General features: G+C 43.4%; 13 pseudogenes; all 13 read right to left on the bottom strand.

Annotated features, from left to right (window-relative positions):
- Positions 1-750: 750 nt before the first annotated feature.
- On the bottom strand, positions 751-1,014 carry LOC130288862 (U2 spliceosomal RNA; annotated as a pseudogene).
- A 1,473-nt stretch (positions 1,015-2,487) lies between these two features.
- On the bottom strand, positions 2,488-2,751 carry LOC130289069 (U2 spliceosomal RNA; annotated as a pseudogene).
- A 1,473-nt stretch (positions 2,752-4,224) lies between these two features.
- Positions 4,225-4,488, bottom strand: LOC130289245 (U2 spliceosomal RNA; annotated as a pseudogene).
- Positions 4,489-5,970: 1,482 nt separating this feature from the next.
- Positions 5,971-6,234, bottom strand: LOC130288821 (U2 spliceosomal RNA; annotated as a pseudogene).
- A 1,477-nt stretch (positions 6,235-7,711) lies between these two features.
- Positions 7,712-7,975, bottom strand: LOC130288861 (U2 spliceosomal RNA; annotated as a pseudogene).
- Positions 7,976-9,437: 1,462 nt separating this feature from the next.
- Positions 9,438-9,701, bottom strand: LOC130288806 (U2 spliceosomal RNA; annotated as a pseudogene).
- Positions 9,702-11,178: 1,477 nt separating this feature from the next.
- On the bottom strand, positions 11,179-11,442 carry LOC130288820 (U2 spliceosomal RNA; annotated as a pseudogene).
- A 1,477-nt stretch (positions 11,443-12,919) lies between these two features.
- LOC130289213 (U2 spliceosomal RNA) lies at positions 12,920-13,184 on the bottom strand (annotated as a pseudogene).
- Positions 13,185-14,651: 1,467 nt separating this feature from the next.
- On the bottom strand, positions 14,652-14,915 carry LOC130288860 (U2 spliceosomal RNA; annotated as a pseudogene).
- Positions 14,916-16,392: 1,477 nt separating this feature from the next.
- Positions 16,393-16,656, bottom strand: LOC130288859 (U2 spliceosomal RNA; annotated as a pseudogene).
- Positions 16,657-18,123: 1,467 nt separating this feature from the next.
- Positions 18,124-18,387, bottom strand: LOC130288858 (U2 spliceosomal RNA; annotated as a pseudogene).
- Positions 18,388-19,855: 1,468 nt separating this feature from the next.
- LOC130288857 (U2 spliceosomal RNA) lies at positions 19,856-20,119 on the bottom strand (annotated as a pseudogene).
- Positions 20,120-21,599: 1,480 nt separating this feature from the next.
- LOC130288815 (U2 spliceosomal RNA) lies at positions 21,600-21,863 on the bottom strand (annotated as a pseudogene).
- Positions 21,864-22,782: the final 919 nt, after the last annotated feature.

Genomic DNA, 22,782 nt, shown 5'->3' with positions numbered 1-22,782 from the left:
ATTTTTTTTTCTTCATGCTTCTTTCTTCATCCTTTTTTCTTTCTGTCATTCAGACTTTCATTCATTCGATCTCTCTCACTCACTTGCTTTAACTCATTTGTTCTCACTCACTCACTCACTCAATCACTCACTCACTCATTCACTCTCACTCACTCTCACTCTCTCACTCACTCGCTCACTAAGTCAGTCTCTCTCTCTCTCTCTCTCTTTTTCTTTTTATATATATTTTTTTCCGTCTTCTTCTTCTTCTTCTTCTTCAGACCCTGTCATAGCACTAATGCCTTTCCAATACCACCAGCAGATGGAGACACTCCATTGCAACATTGGTTGTGAGCAGCAGTTTCTAAAAACAAATGCCTCATGGCGGATTTCCCATCCATCAATGGATGGTAAATTTTGTTTTTATCATTCACTGACCACAGATACCAATGCATGGTCAAGCAACAGCAATGACACACCCTTGTGTATAGGCATGAGACCCTCACGTCATTTAACAGGATTCAGCACCACCCACAAGACAGCTACCTGTCATGTCATGTCAAACCTGCACAGGTGTGCTAGATTATTATTATTTAGTTTTATTTTATTTTTTTACACCAATCAGTGTGCAAACATGGTCATTAAAACGCTAAATGAATAGACGTTCATAAACCAGTCAGTGCAACTCATCATTTTGGTCTCCAATCCTCAAACTCAAATTCTCACCCACGGAGGATTAAATGAGAATCTTTCTTGTTTAACACTGGAATGGGGTGGTGCACTGTTCACTACCCGAATATACTGCCACATCGGGTCAATGCATAGGGCGACAGAAGCAAGCTTCCAAATCAGCTCCCTTTCTCAAAAATCCATTTAATTTATGGTCCCCAGATAGGGAACGTATGTATCAGTATGTGCTCACAAGTCACCCAAGTGCAAGTATTCACACAAAAAAAAACGTGCCTCAGGATGCGATCTGTCGCAAGATCCTTTCTTTTTTTACACTTGATCTAAGCCAAAAGGCCTAGAGGGGATAACCGGGAAAGGGGTGGACCCAACCATGTCCCCTTCATGAGCACTCACATTACTCATAGGAATGGAAGGAAGGCTGGCAGCCAACCAGCCTCCCATACACTCTCTGGGTGGGTGGCAGTCAGCCACCCATACATACATACAGCACAGGCTAAACCCACATCATCACTTAAAAAAAGGACAGGCGACCATTGCACTCTGATGGAGCATTTAGCAATGCAATCCATAGCCTGGCTTTTGCCTGAACCCCCATCACTCCTCCTCTTGCATATAAGACAATATTTCAGATCTGCATATGAAAACAACACGCCTACCTTTGTTGCACATAGCTGCCTGCCTGTCTCTAGTTACCCCACTGGCTGTAGCTGCGTCCCTTCCGACATGGAATAACACCAACTGTAACGATAAACTGAAAATTAACAGTATAAACCTGCATCATTTTGGACTCTGGTATTTGCTGAATCCGGGTGACCTGACAATCGATGGTGGTGCCGCTGGTGATTCTGGCCTTCTTGGAATCTGTTGGGCCTATGTGTTAGCTCACACATCACTTGGGTATCCATGGTAACTACCACAACATGGTCATCTGCAGTTTACATCTAGCCCGTGGCATTGAATGGCATTTTAAAAGTGCTAAGGGTCCTGGTGCAATAATCCTCCCATGAGGATCAGCCTCAACGGCTTTGTAGATTGCACTCATGTCAGCAACTCCATATACATTTTTTTTTCTTCATGCTTCTTTCTTCATCCTTTTTTCTTTCTGTCATTCAGACTTTCATTCATTCGATCTCTCTCACTCACTTGCTTTAACTCATTTGTTCTCACTCACTCACTCACTCACTCAATCACTCACTCACTCATTCACTCTCACTCACTCTCACTCTCTCACTCACTCGCTCACTAAGTCAGTCTCTCTCTCTCTCTCTCTTTTTCTTTTTATATATATTTTTTTCCGTCTTCTTCTTCTTCTTCTTCTTCTTCTTCAGACCCTGTCATAGCACTAATGCCTTTCCAATACCACCAGCAGATGGAGACACTCCATTGCAACATTGGTTGTGAGCAGCAGTTTCTAAAAACAAATGCCTCATGGCGGATTTCCCATCCATCAATGGATGGTAAATTTTGTTTTTATCATTCACTGACCACAGATACCAATGCATGGTCAAGCAACAGCAATGACACACCCTTGTGTATAGGCATGAGACCCTCACGTCATTTAACAGGATTCAGCACCACCCACAAGACAGCTACCTGTCATGTCATGTCAAACCTGCACAGGTGTGCTAGATTATTATTATTTAGTTTTATTTTATTTTTTTACACCAATCAGTGTGCAAACATGGTCATTAAAACGCTAAATGAATAGACGTTCATAAACCAGTCAGTGCAACTCATCATTTTGGTCTCCAATTCTCAAACTCAAATTCTCACCCACGGAGGATTAAATGAGAATCTTTCTTGTTTAACACTGGAATGGGGTGGTGCACTGTTCACTACCCGAATATACTGCCACATCGGGTCAATGCATAGGGCGACAGAAGCAAGCTTCCAAATCAGCTCCCTTTCTCAAAAATCCATTTAATTTATGGTCCCCAGATAGGGAACGTATGTATCAGTATGTGCTCACAAGTCACCCAAGTGCAAGTATTTACACAAAAAAAAACGTGCCTCAGGATGCGATCTGTCGCAAGATCCTTTCTTTTTTTACACTTGATCTAAGCCAAAAGGCCTAGAGGGGATAACCGGGAAAGGGGTGGACCCAACCATGTCCCCTTCATGAGCACTCACATTACTCATAGGAATGGAAGGAAGGCTGGCAGCCAACCAGCCTCCCATACACTCTCTGGGTGGGTGGCAGTCAGCCACCCATACATACATACAGCACAGGCTAAACCCACATCATCACTTAAAAAAGGACAGGCGACCATTGCACTCTGATGGAGCATTTAGCAATGCAATCCATAGCCTGGCTTTTGCCTGAACCCCCATCACTCCTCCTCTTGCATATAAGACAATATTTCAGATCTGCATATGAAAACAACACGCCTACCTTTGTTGCACATAGCTGCCTGCCTGTCTCTAGTTACCCCACTGGCTGTAGCTGCGTCCCTTCCGACATGGAATAACACCAACTGTAACGATAAACTGAAAATTAACAGTATAAACCTGCATCATTTTGGACTCTGGTATTTGCTGAATCCGGGTGACCTGACAATCGATGGTGGTGCCGCTGGTGATTCTGGCCTTCTTGGAATCTGTTGGGCCTATGTGTTAGCTCACACATCACTTGGGTATCCATGGTAACTACCACAACATGGTCATCTGCAGTTTACATCTAGCCCGTGGCATTGAATGGCATTTTAAAAGTGCTAAGGGTCCTGGTGCAATAATCCTCCCATGAGGATCAGCCTCAACGGCTTTGTAGATTGCACTCATGTCAGCAACTCCATATACATTTTTTTTTCTTCATGCTTCTTTCTTCATCCTTTTTTCTTTCTGTCATTCAGACTTTCATTCATTCGATCTCTCTCACTCACTTGCTTTAACTCATTTGTTCTCACTCACTCACTCACTCAATCACTCACTCACTCATTCACTCTCACTCACTCTCACTCTCTCACTCACTCGCTCACTAAGTCAGTCTCTCTCTCTCTCTCTCTCTTTTTCTTTTTATATATATTTTTTTCCGTCTTCTTCTTCTTCTTCTTCTTCTTCTTCTTCAGACCCTGTCATAGCACTAATGCCTTTCCAATACCACCAGCAGATGGAGACACTCCATTGCAACATTGGTTGTGAGCAGCAGTTTCTAAAAACAAATGCCTCATGGCGGATTTCCCATCCATCAATGGATGGTAAATTTTGTTTTTATCATTCACTGACCACAGATACCAATGCATGGTCAAGCAACAGCAATGACACACCCTTGTGTATAGGCATGAGACCCTCACGTCATTTAACAGGATTCAGCACCACCCACAAGACAGCTACCTGTCATGTCATGTCAAACCTGCACAGGTGTGCTAGATTATTATTATTTAGTTTTATTTTATTTTTTTACACCAATCAGTGTGCAAACATGGTCATTAAAACGCTAAATGAATAGACGTTCATAAACCAGTCAGTGCAACTCATCATTTTGGTCTCCAATTCTCAAACTCAAATTCTCACCCACGGAGGATTAAATGAGAATCTTTCTTGTTTAACACTGGAATGGGGTGGTGCATTGTTCACTACCCGAATATACTGCCACATCGGGTCAATGCATAGGGCGACAGAAGCAAGCTTCCAAATCAGCTCCCTTTCTCAAAAATCCATTTAATTTATGGTCCCCAGATAGGGAACGTATGTATCAGTATGTGCTCACAAGTCACCCAAGTGCAAGTATTCACACAAAAAAAAACGTGCCTCAGGATGCGATCTGTCGCAAGATCCTTTCTTTTTTTACACTTGATCTAAGCCAAAAGGCCTAGAGGGGATAACCGGGAAAGGGGTGGACCCAACCATGTCCCCTTCATGAGCACTCACATTACTCATAGGAATGGAAGGAAGGCTGGCAGCCAACCAGCCTCCCATACACTCTCTGGGTGGGTGGCAGTCAGCCACCCATACATACATACAGCACAGGCTAAACCCACATCATCACTTAAAAAAAGGACAGGCGACCATTGCACTCTGATGGAGCATTTAGCAATGCAATCCATAGCCTGGCTTTTGCCTGAACCCCCATCACTCCTCCTCTTGCATATAAGACAATATTTCAGATCTGCATATGAAAACAACACGCCTACCTTTGTTGCACATAGCTGCCTGCCTGTCTCTAGTTACCCCACTGGCTGTAGCTGCGTCCCTTCCGACATGGAATAACACCAACTGTAACGATAAACTGAAAATTAACAGTATAAACCTGCATCATTTTGGACTCTGGTATTTGCTGAATCCGGGTGACCTGACAATCGATGGTGGTGCCGCTGGTGATTCTGGCCTTCTTGGAATCTGTTGGGCCTATGTGTTAGCTCACACATCACTTGGGTATCCATGGTAACTACCACAACATGGTCATCTGCAGTTTACATCTAGCCCGTGGCATTGAATGGCATTTTAAAAGTGCTAAGGGTCCTGGTGCAATAATCCTCCCATGAGGATCAGCCTCAACGGCTTTGTAGATTGCACTCATGTCAGCAACTCCATATACATTTTTTTTTCTTCATGCTTCTTTCTTCATCCTTTTTTCTTTCTGTCATTCAGACTTTCATTCATTCGATCTCTCTCACTCACTTGCTTTAACTCATTTGTTCTCACTCACTCACTCACTCAATCACTCACTCACTCATTCACTCTCACTCACTCTCACTCTCTCACTCACTCGCTCACTAAGTCAGTCTCTCTCTCTCTCTCTCTCTCTTTTTCTTTTTATATATATTTTTTTCCGTCTTCTTCTTCTTCTTCTTCTTCTTCTTCTTCTTCTTCAGACCCTGTCATAGCACTAATGCCTTTCCAATACCACCAGCAGATGGAGACACTCCATTGCAACATTGGTTGTGAGCAGCAGTTTCTAAAAACAAATGCCTCATGGCGGATTTCCCATCCATCAATGGATGGTAAATTTTGTTTTTATCATTCACTGACCACAGATACCAATGCATGGTCAAGCAACAGCAATGACACACCCTTGTGTATAGGCATGATACCCTCACGTCATTTAACAGGATTCAGCACCACCCACAAGACAGCTACCTGTCATGTCATGTCAAACCTGCACAGGTGTGCTAGATTATTATTATTTAGTTTTATTTTATTTTTTTACACCAATCAGTGTGCAAACATGGTCATTAAAACGCTAAATGAATAGACGTTCATAAACCAGTCAGTGCAACTCATCATTTTGGTCTCCAATTCTCAAACTCAAATTCTCACCCACGGAGGATTAAATGAGAATCTTTCTTGTTTAACACTGGAATGGGGTGGTGCACTGTTCACTACCCGAATATACTGCCACATCGGGTCAATGCATAGGGCGACAGAAGCAAGCTTCCAAATCAGCTCCCTTTCTCAAAAATCCATTTAATTTATGGTCCCCAGATAGGGAACGTATGTATCAGTATGTGCTCACAAGTCACCCAAGTGCAAGTATTCACACAAAAAAAAACGTGTCTCAGGATGCGATCTGTCGCAAGATCCTTTCTTTTTTTACACTTGATCTAAGCCAAAAGGCCTAGAGGGGATAACCGGGAAAGGGGTGGACCCAACCATGTCCCCTTCATGAGCACTCACATTACTCATAGGAATGGAAGGAAGGCTGGCAGCCAACCAGCCTCCCATACACTCTCTGGGTGGGTGGCAGTCAGCCACCCATACATACATACAGCACAGGCTAAACCCACATCATCACTTAAAAAAAGGACAGGCGACCATTGCACTCTGATGGAGCATTTAGCAATGCAATCCATAGCCTGGCTTTTGCCTGAACCCCCATCACTCCTCCTCTTGCATATAAGACAATATTTCAGATCTGCATATGAAAACAACACGCCTACCTTTGTTGCACATAGCTGCCTGCCTGTCTCTAGTTACCCCACTGGCTGTAGCTGCGTCCCTTCCGACATGGAATAACACCAACTGTAACGATAAACTGAAAATTAACAGTATAAACCTGCATCATTTTGGACTCTGGTATTTGCTGAATCCGGGTGACCTGACAATCGATGGTGGTGCCGCTGGTGATTCTGGCCTTCTTGGAATCTGTTGGGCCTATGTGTTAGCTCACACATCACTTGGGTATCCATGGTAACTACCACAACATGGTCATCTGCAGTTTACATCTAGCCCGTGGCATTGAATGGCATTTTAAAAGTGCTAAGGGTCCTGGTGCAATAATCCTCCCATGAGGATCAGCCTCAACGGCTTTGTAGATTGCACTCATGTCAGCAACTCCATATACATTTTTTTTTCTTCATGCTTCTTTCTTCATCCTTTTTTCTTTCTGTCATTCAGACTTTCATTCATTCGATCTCTCTCACTCACTTGCTTTAACTCATTTGTTCTCACTCACTCACTCACTCACTCAATCACTCACTCACTCATTCATTCACTCTCACTCACTCTCACTCTCTCACTCACTCGCTCACTAAGTCAGTCTCTCTCTCTCTCTCTCTTTTTCTTTTTATATATATTTTTTTCCGTCTTCTTCTTCTTCTTCTTCTTCTTCTTCAGACCCTGTCATAGCACTAATGCCTTTCCAATACCACCAGCAGATGGAGACACTCCATTGCAACATTGGTTGTGAGCAGCAGTTTCTAAAAACAAATGCCTCATGGCGGATTTCCCATCCATCAATGGATGGTAAATTTTGTTTTTATCATTCACTGACCACAGATACCAATGCATGGTCAAGCAACAGCAATGACACACCCTTGTGTATAGGCATGAGACCCTCACGTCATTTAACAGGATTCAGCACCACCCACAAGACAGCTACCTGTCATGTCATGTCAAACCTGCACAGGTGTGCTAGATTATTATTATTTAGTTTTATTTTATTTTTTTACACCAATCAGTGTGCAAACATGGTCATTAAAACGCTAAATGAATAGACGTTCATAAACCAGTCAGTGCAACTCATCATTTTGGTCTCCAATTCTCAAACTCAAATTCTCACCCACGGAGGATTAAATGAGAATCTTTCTTGTTTAACACTGGAATGGGGTGGTGCACTGTTCACTACCCGAATATACTGCCACATCGGGTCAATGCATAGGGCGACAGAAGCAAGCTTCCAAATCAGCTCCCTTTCTCAAAAATCCATTTAATTTATGGTCCCCAGATAGGGAACGTATGTATCAGTATGTGCTCACAAGTCACCCAAGTGCAAGTATTCACACAAAAAAAAACGTGCCTCAGGATGCGATCTGTCGCAAGATCCTTTCTTTTTTTACACTTGATCTAAGCCAAAAGGCCTAGAGGGGATAACCAGGAAAGGGGTGGACCCAACCATGTCCCCTTCATGAGCACTCACATTACTCATAGGAATGGAAGGAAGGCTGGCAGCCAACCAGCCTCCCATACACTCTCTGGGTGGGTGGCAGTCAGCCACCCATACATACATACAGCACAGGCTAAACCCACATCATCACTTAAAAAAAGGACAGGCGACCATTGCACTCTGATGGAGCATTTAGCAATGCAATCCATAGCCTGGCTTTTGCCTGAACCCCCATCACTCCTCCTCTTGCATATAAGACAATATTTCAGATCTGCATATGAAAACAACACGCCTACCTTTGTTGCACATAGCTGCCTGCCTGTCTCTAGTTACCCCACTGGCTGTAGCTGCGTCCCTTCCGACATGGAATAACACCAACTGTAACGATAAACTGAAAATTAACAGTATAAACCTGCATCATTTTGGACTCTGGTATTTGCTGAATCCGGGTGACCTGACAATCGATGGTGGTGCCGCTGGTGATTCTGGCCTTCTTGGAATCTGTTGGGCCTATGTGTTAGCTCACACATCACTTGGGTATCCATGGTAACTACCACAACATGGTCATCTGCAGTTTACATCTAGCCCGTGGCATTGAATGGCATTTTAAAAGTGCTAAGGGTCCTGGTGCAATAATCCTCCCATGAGGATCAGCCTCAACGGCTTTGTAGATTGCACTCATGTCAGCAACTCCATATACATTTTTTTTTCTTCATGCTTCTTTCTTCATCCTTTTTTCTTTCTGTCATTCAGACTTTCATTCATTCGATCTCTCTCACTCACTTGCTTTAACTCATTTGTTCTCACTCACTCACTCACTCAATCACTCACTCACTCATTCACTCTCACTCACTCTCACTCTCTCACTCACTCGCTCACTAAGTCAGTCTCTCTCTCTCTCTCTCTCTTTTTCTTTTTATATATATTTTTTTCCGTCTTCTTCTTCTTCTTCTTCAGACCCTGTCATAGCACTAATGCCTTTCCAATACCACCAGCAGATGGAGACACTCCATTGCAACATTGGTTGTGAGCAGCAGTTTCTAAAAACAAATGCCTCATGGCGGATTTCCCATCCATCAATGGATGGTAAATTTTGTTTTTATCATTCACTGACCACAGATACCAATGCATGGTCAAGCAACAGCAATGACACACCCTTGTGTATAGGCATGAGACCCTCACGTCATTTAACAGGATTCAGCACCACCCACAAGACAGCTACCTGTCATGTCATGTCAAACCTGCACAGGTGTGCTAGATTATTATTATTTAGTTTTATTTTATTTTTTTACACCAATCAGTGTGCAAACATGGTCATTAAAACGCTAAATGAATAGACGTTCATAAACCAGTCAGTGCAACTCATCATTTTGGTCTCCAATTCTCAAACTCAAATTCTCACCCACGGAGGATTAAATGAGAATCTTTCTTGTTTAACACTGGAATGGGGTGGTGCACTGTTCACTACCCGAATATACTGCCACATCGGGTCAATGCATAGGGCAACAGAAGCAAGCTTCCAAATCAGCTCCCTTTCTCAAAAATCCATTTAATTTATGGTCCCCAGATAGGGAACGTATGTATCAGTATGTGCTCACAAGTCACCCAAGTGCAAGTATTCACACAAAAAAAAACGTGCCTCAGGATGCGATCTGTCGCAAGATCCTTTCTTTTTTTACACTTGATCTAAGCCAAAAGGCCTAGAGGGGATAACCGGGAAAGGGGTGGACCCAACCATGTCCCCTTCATGAGCACTCACATTACTCATAGGAATGGAAGGAAGGCTGGCAGCCAACCAGCCTCCCATACACTCTCTGGGTGGGTGGCAGTCAGCCACCCATACATACATACAGCACAGGCTAAACCCACATCATCACTTAAAAAAAGGACAGGCGACCATTGCACTCTGATGGAGCATTTAGCAATGCAATCCATAGCCTGGCTTTTGCCTGAACCCCCATCACTCCTCCTCTTGCATATAAGACAATATTTCAGATCTGCATATGAAAACAACACGCCTACCTTTGTTGCACATAGCTGCCTGCCTGTCTCTAGTTACCCCACTGGCTGTAGCTGCGTCCCTTCCGACATGGAATAACACCAACTGTAACGATAAACTGAAAATTAACAGTATAAACCTGCATCATTTTGGACTCTGGTATTTGCTGAATCCGGGTGACCTGACAATCGATGGTGGTGCCGCTGGTGATTCTGGCCTTCTTGGAATCTGTTGGGCCTATGTGTTAGCTCACACATCACTTGGGTATCCATGGTAACTACCACAACATGGTCATCTGCAGTTTACATCTAGCCCGTGGCATTGAATGGCATTTTAAAAGTGCTAAGGGTCCTGGTGCAATAATCCTCCCATGAGGATCAGCCTCAACGGCTTTGTAGATTGCACTCATGTCAGCAACTCCATATACATTTTTTTTTCTTCATGCTTCTTTCTTCATCCTTTTTTCTTTCTGTCATTCAGACTTTCATTCATTCGATCTCTCTCACTCACTTGCTTTAACTCATTTGTTCTCACTCACTCACTCACTCACTCAATCACTCACTCACTCATTCATTCACTCTCACTCACTCTCACTCTCTCACTCACTCGCTCACTAAGTCAGTCTCTCTCTCTCTCTCTCTTTTTCTTTTTATATATATTTTTTTCCGTCTTCTTCTTCTTCTTCTTCTTCTTCTTCAGACCCTGTCATAGCACTAATGCCTTTCCAATACCACCAGCAGATGGAGACACTCCATTGCAACATTGGTTGTGAGCAGCAGTTTCTAAAAACAAATGCCTCATGGCGGATTTCCCATCCATCAATGGATGGTAAATTTTGTTTTTATCATTCACTGACCACAGATACCAATGCATGGTCAAGCAACAGCAATGACACACCCTTGTGTATAGGCATGAGACCCTCACGTCATTTAACAGGATTCAGCACCACCCACAAGACAGCTACCTGTCATGTCATGTCAAACCTGCACAGGTGTGCTAGATTATTATTATTTAGTTTTATTTTATTTTTTTACACCAATCAGTGTGCAAACATGGTCATTAAAACGCTAAATGAATAGACGTTCATAAACCAGTCAGTGCAACTCATCATTTTGGTCTCCAATTCTCAAACTCAAATTCTCACCCACGGAGGATTAAATGAGAATCTTTCTTGTTTAACACTGGAATGGGGTGGTGCACTGTTCACTACCCGAATATACTGCCACATCGGGTCAATGCATAGGGCGACAGAAGCAAGCTTCCAAATCAGCTCCCTTTCTCAAAAATCCATTTAATTTATGGTCCCCAGATAGGGAACGTATGTATCAGTATGTGCTCACAAGTCACCCAAGTGCAAGTATTCACACAAAAAAAAACGTGTCTCAGGATGCGATCTGTCGCAAGATCCTTTCTTTTTTTACACTTGATCTAAGCCAAAAGGCCTAGAGGGGATAACCGGGAAAGGGGTGGACCCAACCATGTCCCCTTCATGAGCACTCACATTACTCATAGGAATGGAAGGAAGGCTGGCAGCCAACCAGCCTCCCATACACTCTCTGGGTGGGTGGCAGTCAGCCACCCATACATACATACAGCACAGGCTAAACCCACATCATCACTTAAAAAAAGGACAGGCGACCATTGCACTCTGATGGAGCATTTAGCAATGCAATCCATAGCCTGGCTTTTGCCTGAACCCCCATCACTCCTCCTCTTGCATATAAGACAATATTTCAGATCTGCATATGAAAACAACACGCCTACCTTTGTTGCACATAGCTGCCTGCCTGTCTCTAGTTACCCCACTGGCTGTAGCTGCGTCCCTTCCGACATGGAATAACACCAACTGTAACGATAAACTGAAAATTAACAGTATAAACCTGCATCATTTTGGACTCTGGTATTTGCTGAATCCGGGTGACCTGACAATCGATGGTGGTGCCGCTGGTGATTCTGGCCTTCTTGGAATCTGTTGGGCCTATGTGTTAGCTCACACATCACTTGGGTATCCATGGTAACTACCACAACATGGTCATCTGCAGTTTACATCTAGCCCGTGGCATTGAATGGCATTTTAAAAGTGCTAAGGGTCCTGGTGCAATAATCCTCCCATGAGGATCAGCCTCAACGGCTTTGTAGATTGCACTCATGTCAGCAACTCCATATACATTTTTTTTTCTTCATGCTTCTTTCTTCATCCTTTTTTCTTTCTGTCATTCAGACTTTCATTCATTCGATCTCTCTCACTCACTTGCTTTAACTCATTTGTTCTCACTCACTCACTCACTCAATCACTCACTCACTCATTCACTCTCACTCACTCTCACTCTCTCACTCACTCGCTCACTAAGTCAGTCTCTCTCTCTCTCTCTCTCTTTTTCTTTTTATATATATTTTTTTCCGTCTTCTTCTTCTTCTTCTTCTTCTTCTTCTTCTTCAGACCCTGTCATAGCACTAATGCCTTTCCAATACCACCAGCAGATGGAGACACTCCATTGCAACATTGGTTGTGAGCAGCAGTTTCTAAAAACAAATGCCTCATGGCGGATTTCCCATCCATCAATGGATGGTAAATTTTGTTTTTATCATTCACTGACCACAGATACCAATGCATGGTCAAGCAACAGCAATGACACACCCTTGTGTATAGGCATGAGACCCTCACGTCATTTAACAGGATTCAGCACCACCCACAAGACAGCTACCTGTCATGTCATGTCAAACCTGCACAGGTGTGCTAGATTATTATTATTTAGTTTTATTTTATTTTTTTACACCAATCAGTGTGCAAACATGGTCATTAAAACGCTAAATGAATAGACGTTCATAAACCAGTCAGTGCAACTCATCATTTTGGTCTCCAATTCTCAAACTCAAATTCTCACCCACGGAGGATTAAATGAGAATCTTTCTTGTTTAACACTGGAATGGGGTGGTGCACTGTTCACTACCCGAATATACTGCCACATCGGGTCAATGCATAGGGCGACAGAAGCAAGCTTCCAAATCAGCTCCCTTTCTCAAAAATCCATTTAATTTATGGTCCCCAGATAGGGAACGTATGTATCAGTATGTGCTCACAAGTCACCCAAGTGCAAGTATTCACACAAAAAAAAACGTGCCTCAGGATGCGATCTGTCGCAAGATCCTTTCTTTTTTTTACACTTGATCTAAGCCAAAAGGCCTAGAGGGGATAACCGGGAAAGGGGTGGACCCAACCATGTCCCCTTCATGAGCACTCACATTACTCATAGGAATGGAAGGAAGGCTGGCAGCCAACCAGCCTCCCATACACTCTCTGGGTGGGTGGCAGTCAGCCACCCATACATACATACAGCACAGGCTAAACCCACATCATCACTTAAAAAAAGGACAGGCGACCATTGCACTCTGATGGAGCATTTAGCAATGCAATCCATAGCCTGGCTTTTGCCTGAACCCCCATCACTCCTCCTCTTGCATATAAGACAATATTTCAGATCTGCATATGAAAACAACACGCCTACCTTTGTTGCACATAGCTGCCTGCCTGTCTCTAGTTACCCCACTGGCTGTAGCTGCGTCCCTTCCGACATGGAATAACACCAACTGTAACGATAAACTGAAAATTAACAGTATAAACCTGCATCATTTTGGACTCTGGTATTTGCTGAATCCGGGTGACCTGACAATCGATGGTGGTGCCGCTGGTGATTCTGGCCTTCTTGGAATCTGTTGGGCCTATGTGTTAGCTCACACATCACTTGGGTATCCATGGTAACTACCACAACATGGTCATCTGCAGTTTACATCTAGCCCGTGGCATTGAATGGCATTTTAAAAGTGCTAAGGGTCCTGGTGCAATAATCCTCCCATGAGGATCAGCCTCAACGGCTTTGTAGATTGCACTCATGTCAGCAACTCCATATACATTTTTTTTTCTTCATGCTTCTTTCTTCATCCTTTTTTCTTTCTGTCATTCAGACTTTCATTCATTCGATCTCTCTCACTCACTTGCTTTAACTCATTTGTTCTCACTCACTCACTCACTCACTCAATCACTCACTCATTCACTCTCACTCACTCTCACTCTCTCACTCACTCGCTCACTAAGTCAGTCTCTCTCTCTCTCTCTTTTTCTTTTTATATATATTTTTTTCCGTCTTCTTCTTCTTCTTCTTCTTCTTCTTCAGACCCTGTCATAGCACTAATGCCTTTCCAATACCACCAGCAGATGGAGACACTCCATTGCAACATTGGTTGTGAGCAGCAGTTTCTAAAAACAAATGCCTCATGGCGGATTTCCCATCCATCAATGGATGGTAAATTTTGTTTTTATCATTCACTGACCACAGATACCAATGCATGGTCAAGCAACAGCAATGACACACCCTTGTGTATAGGCATGAGACCCTCACGTCATTTAACAGGATTCAGCACCACCCACAAGACAGCTACCTGTCATGTCATGTCAAACCTGCACAGGTGTGCTAGATTATTATTATTTAGTTTTATTTTATTTTTTTACACCAATCAGTGTGCAAACATGGTCATTAAAACGCTAAATGAATAGACGTTCATAAACCAGTCAGTGCAACTCATCATTTTGGTCTCCAATTCTCAAACTCAAATTCTCACCCACGGAGGATTAAATGAGAATCTTTCTTGTTTAACACTGGAATGGGGTGGTGCACTGTTCACTACCCGAATATACTGCCACATCGGGTCAATGCATAGGGCGACAGAAGCAAGCTTCCAAATCAGCTCCCTTTCTCAAAAATCCATTTAATTTATGGTCCCCAGATAGGGAACGTATGTATCAGTATGTGCTCACAAGTCACCCAAGTGCAAGTATTCACACAAAAAAAAACGTGCCTCAGGATGCGATCTGTCGCAAGATCCTTTCTTTTTTTACACTTGATCTAAGCCAAAAGGCCTAGAGGGGATAACCGGGAAAGGGGTGGACCCAACCATGTCCCCTTCATGAGCACTCACATTACTCATAGGAATGGAAGGAAGGCTGGCAGCCAACCAGCCTCCCATACACTCTCTGGGTGGGTGGCAGTCAGCCACCCATACATACATACAGCACAGGCTAAACCCACATCATCACTTAAAAAAAGGACAGGCGACCATTGCACTCTGATGGAGCATTTAGCAATGCAATCCATAGCCTGGCTTTTGCCTGAACCCCCATCACTCCTCCTCTTGCATATAAGACAATATTTCAGATCTGCATATGAAAACAACACGCCTACCTTTGTTGCACATAGCTGCCTGCCTGTCTCTAGTTACCCCACTGGCTGTAGCTGCGTCCCTTCCGACATGGAATAACACCAACTGTAACGATAAACTGAAAATTAACAGTATAAACCTGCATCATTTTGGACTCTGGTATTTGCTGAATCCGGGTGACCTGACAATCGATGGTGGTGCCGCTGGTGATTCTGGCCTTCTTGGAATCTGTTGGGCCTATGTGTTAGCTCACACATCACTTGGGTATCCATGGTAACTACCACAACATGGTCATCTGCAGTTTACATCTAGCCCGTGGCATTGAATGGCATTTTAAAAGTGCTAAGGGTCCTGGTGCAATAATCCTCCCATGAGGATCAGCCTCAACGGCTTTGTAGATTGCACTCATGTCAGCAACTCCATATACATTTTTTTTTCTTCATGCTTCTTTCTTCATCCTTTTTTCTTTCTGTCATTCAGACTTTCATTCATTCGATCTCTCTCACTCACTTGCTTTAACTCATTTGTTCTCACTCACTCACTCACTCAATCACTCACTCACTCATTCACTCTCACTCACTCTCACTCTCTCACTCACTCGCTCACTAAGTCAGTCTCTCTCTCTCTCTCTCTCTTTTTCTTTTTATATATATTTTTTTCCGTCTTCTTCTTCTTCTTCTTCTTCTTCTTCTTCTTCAGACCCTGTCATAGCACTAATGCCTTTCCAATACCACCAGCAGATGGAGACACTCCATTGCAACATTGGTTGTGAGCAGCAGTTTCTAAAAACAAATGCCTCATGGCGGATTTCCCATCCATCAATGGATGGTAAATTTTGTTTTTATCATTCACTGACCACAGATACCAATGCATGGTCAAGCAACAGCAATGACACACCCTTGTGTATAGGCATGAGACCCTCACGTCATTTAACAGGATTCAGCACCACCCACAAGACAGCTACCTGTCATGTCATGTCAAACCTGCACAGGTGTGCTAGATTATTATTATTTAGTTTTATTTTATTTTTTTACACCAATCAGTGTGCAAACATGGTCATTAAAACGCTAAATGAATAGACGTTCATAAACCAGTCAGTGCAACTCATCATTTTGGTCTCCAATTCTCAAACTCAAATTCTCACCCACGGAGGATTAAATGAGAATCTTTCTTGTTTAACACTGGAATGGGGTGGTGCACTGTTCACTACCCGAATATACTGCCACATCGGGTCAATGCATAGGGCGACAGAAGCAAGCTTCCAAATCAGCTCCCTTTCTCAAAAATCCATTTAATTTATGGTCCCCAGATAGGGAACGTATGTATCAGTATGTGCTCACAAGTCACCCAAGTGCAAGTATTCACACAAAAAAAAACGTGCCTCAGGATGCGATCTGTCGCAAGATCCTTTCTTTTTTTACACTTGATCTAAGCCAAAAGGCCTAGAGGGGATAACCGGGAAAGGGGTGGACCCAACCATGTCCCCTTCATGAGCACTCACATTACTCATAGGAATGGAAGGAAGGCTGGCAGCCAACCAGCCTCCCATACACTCTCTGGGTGGGTGGCAGTCAGCCGCCCATACATACATACAGCACAGGCTAAACCCACATCATCACTTAAAAAAAGGACAGGCGACCATTGCACTCTGATGGAGCATTTAGCAATGCAATCCATAGCCTGGCTTTTGCCTGAACCCCCATCACTCCTCCTCTTGCATATAAGACAATATTTCAGATCTGCATATGAAAACAACACGCCTACCTTTGTTGCACATAGCTGCCTGCCTGTCTCTAGTTACCCCACTGGCTGTAGCTGCGTCCCTTCCGACATGGAATAACACCAACTGTAACGATAAACTGAAAATTAACAGTATAAACCTGCATCATTTTGGACTCTGGTATTTGCTGAATCCGGGTGACCTGACAATCGATGGTGGTGCCGCTGGTGATTCTGGCCTTCTTGGAATCTGTTGGGCCTATGTGTTAGCTCACACATCACTTGGGTATCCATGGTAACTACCACAACATGGTCATCTGCAGTTTACATCTAGCCCGTGGCATTGAATGGCATTTTAAAAGTGCTAAGGGTCCTGGTGCAATAATCCTCCCATGAGGATCAGCCTCAACGGCTTTGTAGATTGCACTCATGTCAGCAACTCCATATACATTTTTTTTTCTTCATGCTTCTTTCTTCATCCTTTTTTCTTTCTGTCATTCAGACTTTCATTCATTCGATCTCTCTCACTCACTTGCTTTAACTCATTTGTTCTCACTCACTCACTCACTCACTCAATCACTCACTCACTCATTCATTCACTCTCACTCACTCTCACTCTCTCACTCACTCGCTCACTAAGTCAGTCTCTCTCTCTCTCTCTCTCTTTTTCTTTTTATATATATTTTTTTCCGTCTTCTTCTTCTTCTTCAGACCCTGTCATAGCACTAATGCCTTTCCAATACCACCAGCAGATGGAGACACTCCATTGCAACATTGGTTGTGAGCAGCAGTTTCTAAAAACAAATGCCTCATGGCGGATTTCCCATCCATCAATGGATGGTAAATTTTGTTTTTATCATTCACTGACCACAGATACCAATGCATGGTCAAGCAACAGCAATGACACACCCTTGTGTATAGGCATGAGACCCTCACGTCATTTAACAGGATTCAGCACCACCCACAAGACAGCTACCTGTCATGTCATGTCAAACCTGCACAGGTGTGCTAGATTATTATTATTTAGTTTTATTTTATTTTTTTACACCAATCAGTGTGCAAACATGGTCATTAAAACGCTAAATGAATAGACGTTCATAAACCAGTCAGTGCAACTCATCATTTTGGTCTCCAATTCTCAAACTCAAATTCTCACCCACGGAGGATTAAATGAGAATCTTTCTTGTTTAACACTGGAATGGGGTGGTGCACTGTTCACTACCCGAATATACTGCCACATCGGGTCAATGCATAGGGCGACAGAAGCAAGCTTCCAAATCAGCTCCCTTTCTCAAAAATCCATTTAATTTATGGTCCCCAGATAGGGAACGTATGTATCAGTATGTGCTCACAAGTCACCCAAGTGCAAGTATTCACACAAAAAAAAACGTGCCTCAGGATGCGATCTGTCGCAAGATCCTTTCTTTTTTTACACTTGATCTAAGCCAAAAGGCCTAGAGGGGATAACCGGGAAAGGGGTGGACCCAACCATGTCCCCTTCATGAGCACTCACATTACTCATAGGAATGGAAGGAAGGCTGGCAGCCAACCAGCCTCCCATACACTCTCTGGGTGGGTGGCAGTCAGCCACCCATACATACATACAGCACAGGCTAAACCCACATCATCACTTAAAAAAAGGACAGGCGACCATTGCACTCTGATGGAGCATTTAGCAATGCAATCCATAGCCTGGCTTTTGCCTGAACCCCCATCACTCCTCCTCTTGCATATAAGACAATATTTCAGATCTGCATATGAAAACAACACGCCTACCTTTGTTGCACATAGCTGCCTGCCTGTCTCTAGTTACCCCACTGGCTGTAGCTGCGTCCCTTCCGACATGGAATAACACCAACTGTAACGATAAACTGAAAATTAACAGTATAAACCTGCATCATTTTGGACTCTGGTATTTGCTGAATCCGGGTGACCTGACAATCGATGGTGGTGCCGCTGGTGATTCTGGCCTTCTTGGAATCTGTTGGGCCTATGTGTTAGCTCACACATCACTTGGGTATCCATGGTAACTACCACAACATGGTCATCTGCAGTTTACATCTAGCCCGTGGCATTGAATGGCATTTTAAAAGTGCTAAGGGTCCTGGTGCAATAATCCTCCCATGAGGATCAGCCTCAACGGCTTTGTAGATTGCACTCATGTCAGCAACTCCATATACATTTTTTTTTCTTCATGCTTCTTTCTTCATCCTTTTTTCTTTCTGTCATTCAGACTTTCATTCATTCGATCTCTCTCACTCACTTGCTTTAACTCATTTGTTCTCACTCACTCACTCACTCAATCACTCACTCACTCATTCACTCTCACTCACTCTCACTCTCTCACTCACTCGCTCACTAAGTCAGTCTCTCTCTCTCTCTTTTTCTTTTTATATATATTTTTTTCCGTCTTCTTCTTCTTCTTCTTCTTCTTCTTCTTCAGACCCTGTCATAGCACTAATGCCTTTCCAATACCACCAGCAGATGGAGACACTCCATTGCAACATTGGTTGTGAGCAGCAGTTTCTAAAAACAAATGCCTCATGGCGGATTTCCCATCCATCAATGGATGGTAAATTTTGTTTTTATCATTCACTGACCACAGATACCAATGCATGGTCAAGCAACAGCAATGACACACCCTTGTGTATAGGCATGAGACCCTCACGTCATTTAACAGGATTCAGCACCACCCACAAGACAGCTACCTGTCATGTCATGTCAAACCTGCACAGGTGTGCTAGATTATTATTATTTAGTTTTATTTTATTTTTTTACACCAATCAGTGTGCAAACATGGTCATTAAAACGCTAAATGAATAGACGTTCATAAACCAGTCAGTGCAACTCATCATTTTGGTCTCCAATTCTCAAACTCAAATTCTCACCCACGGAGGATTAAATGAGAATCTTTCTTGTTTAACACTGGAATGGGGTGGTGCACTGTTCACTACCCGAATATACTGCCACATCGGGTCAATGCATAGGGCGACAGAAGCAAGCTTCCAAATCAGCTCCCTTTCTCAAAAATCCATTTAATTTATGGTCCCCAGATAGGGAACGTATGTATCAGTATGTGCTCACAAGTCACCCAAGTGCAAGTATTCACACAAAAAAAAACGTGCCTCAGGATGCGATCTGTCGCAAGATCCTTTCTTTTTTTACACTTGATCTAAGCCAAAAGGCCTAGAGGGGATAACCGGGAAAGGGGTGGACCCAACCATGTCCCCTTCATGAGCACTCACATTACTCATAGGAATGGAAGGAAGGCTGGCAGCCAACCAGCCTCCCATACACTCTCTGGGTGGGTGGCAGTCAGCCACCCATACATACATACAGCACAGGCTAAACCCACATCATCACTTAAAAAAAGGACAGGCGACCATTGCACTCTGATGGAGCATTTAGCAATGCAATCCATAGCCTGGCTTTTGCCTGAACCCCCATCACTCCTCCTCTTGCATATAAGACAATATTTCAGACCTGCATATGAAAACAACACGCCTACCTTTGTTGCACATAGCTGCCTGCCTGTCTCTAGTTACCCCACTGGCTGTAGCTGCGTCCCTTCCGACATGGAATAACACCAACTGTAACGATAAACTGAAAATTAACAGTATAAACCTGCATCATTTTGGACTCTGGTATTTGCTGAATCCGGGTGACCTGACAATCGATGGTGGTGCCGCTGGTGATTCTGGCCTTCTTGGAATCTGTTGGGCCTATGTGTTAGCTCACACATCACTTGGGTATCCATGGTAACTACCACAACATGGTCATCTGCAGTTTACATCTAGCCCGTGGCATTGAATGGCATTTTAAAAGTGCTAAGGGTCCTGGTGCAATAATCCTCCCATGAGGATCAGCCTCAACGGCTTTGTAGATTGCACTCATGTCAGCAACTCCATATACATTTTTTTTTCTTCATGCTTCTTTCTTCATCCTTTTTTCTTTCTGTCATTCAGACTTTCATTCATTCGATCTCTCTCACTCACTTGCTTTAACTCATTTGTTCTCACTCACTCACTCACTCACTCAATCACTCACTCACTCATTCATTCACTCTCACTCACTCTCACTCTCTCACTCACTCGCTCACTAAGTCAGTCTCTCTCTCTCTCTCTCTTTTTCTTTTTATATATATTTTTTTCCGTCTTCTTCTTCTTCTTCTTCTTCTTCTTCTTCAGACCCTGTCATAGCACTAATGCCTTTCCAATACCACCAGCAGATGGAGACACTCCATTGCAACATTGGTTGTGAGCAGCAGTTTCTAAAAACAAATGCCTCATGGCGGATTTCCCATCCATCAATGGATGGTAAATTTTGTTTTTATCATTCACTGACCACAGATACCAATGCATGGTCAAGCAACAGCAATGACACACCCTTGTGTATAGGCATGAGACCCTCACGTCATTTAACAGGATTCAGCACCACCCACAAGACAGCTACCTGTCATGTCATGTCAAACCTGCACAGGTGTGCTAGATTATTATTATTTAGTTTTATTTTATTTTTTTACACCAATCAGTGTGCAAACATGGTCATTAAAACGCTAAATGAATAGACGTTCATAAACCAGTCAGTGCAACTCATCATTTTGGTCTCCAATTCTCAAACTCAAATTCTCACCCACGGAGGATTAAATGAGAATCTTTCTTGTTTAACACTGGAATGGGGTGGTGCACTGTTCACTACCCGAATATACTGCCACATCGGGTCAATGCATAGGGCGACAGAAGCAAGCTTCCAAATCAGCTCCCTTTCTCAAAAATCCATTTAATTTATGGTCCCCAGATAGGGAACGTATGTATCAGTATGTGCTCACAAGTCACCCAAGTGCAAGTATTCACACAAAAAAAAACGTGCCTCAGGATGCAATCTGTCGCAAGATCCTTTCTTTTTTTACACTTGATCTAAGCCAAAAGGCCTAGAGGGGATAACCGGGAAAGGGGTGGACCCAACCATGTCCCCTTCATGAGCACTCACATTACTCATAGGAATGGAAGGAAGGCTGGCAGCCAACCAGCCTCCCATACACTCTCTGGGTGGGTGGCAGTCAGCCACCCATACATACATACAGCACAGGCTAAACCCACATCATCACTTAAAAAAAGGACAGGCGACCATTGCACTCTGATGGAGCATTTAGCAATGCAATCCATAGCCTGGCTTTTGCCTGAACCCCCATCACTCCTCCTCTTGCATATAAGACAATATTTCAGATCTGCATATGAAAACAACACGCCTACCTTTGTTGCACATAGCTGCCTGCCTGTCTCTAGTTACCCCACTGGCTGTAGCTGCGTCCCTTCCGACATGGAATAACACCAACTGTAACGATAAACTGAAAATTAACAGTATAAACCTGCATCATTTTGGACTCTGGTATTTGCTGAATCCGGGTGACCTGACAATCGATGGTGGTGCCGCTGGTGATTCTGGCCTTCTTGGAATCTGTTGGGCCTATGTGTTAGCTCACACATCACTTGGGTATCCATGGTAACTACCACAACATGGACATCTGCAGTTTACATCTAGCCCGTGGCATTGAATGGCATTTTAAAAGTGCTAAGGGTCCTGGTGCAATAATCCTCCCATGAGGATCAGCCTCAACGGCTTTGTAGATTGCACTCATGTCAGCAACTCCATATACATTTTTTTTTCTTCATGCTTCTTTCTTCATCCTTTTTTCTTTCTGTCATTCAGACTTTCATTCATTCGATCTCTCTCACTCACTTGCTTTAACTCATTTGTTCTCACTCACTCACTCACTCAATCACTCACTCACTCATTCATTCACTCTCACTCACTCTCACTCTCTCACTCACTCGCTCACTAAGTCAGTCTCTCTCTCTCT

This window comes from Hyla sarda, chromosome 8 (genome assembly GCF_029499605.1).
Source record: "Hyla sarda isolate aHylSar1 chromosome 8, aHylSar1.hap1, whole genome shotgun sequence".
NCBI classification, from domain to species: domain Eukaryota; kingdom Metazoa; phylum Chordata; class Amphibia; order Anura; family Hylidae; genus Hyla; species Hyla sarda.
Note: the sequence above shows the minus strand (reverse complement) of the source record. Positions and strands in the feature narration are given on the sequence as shown.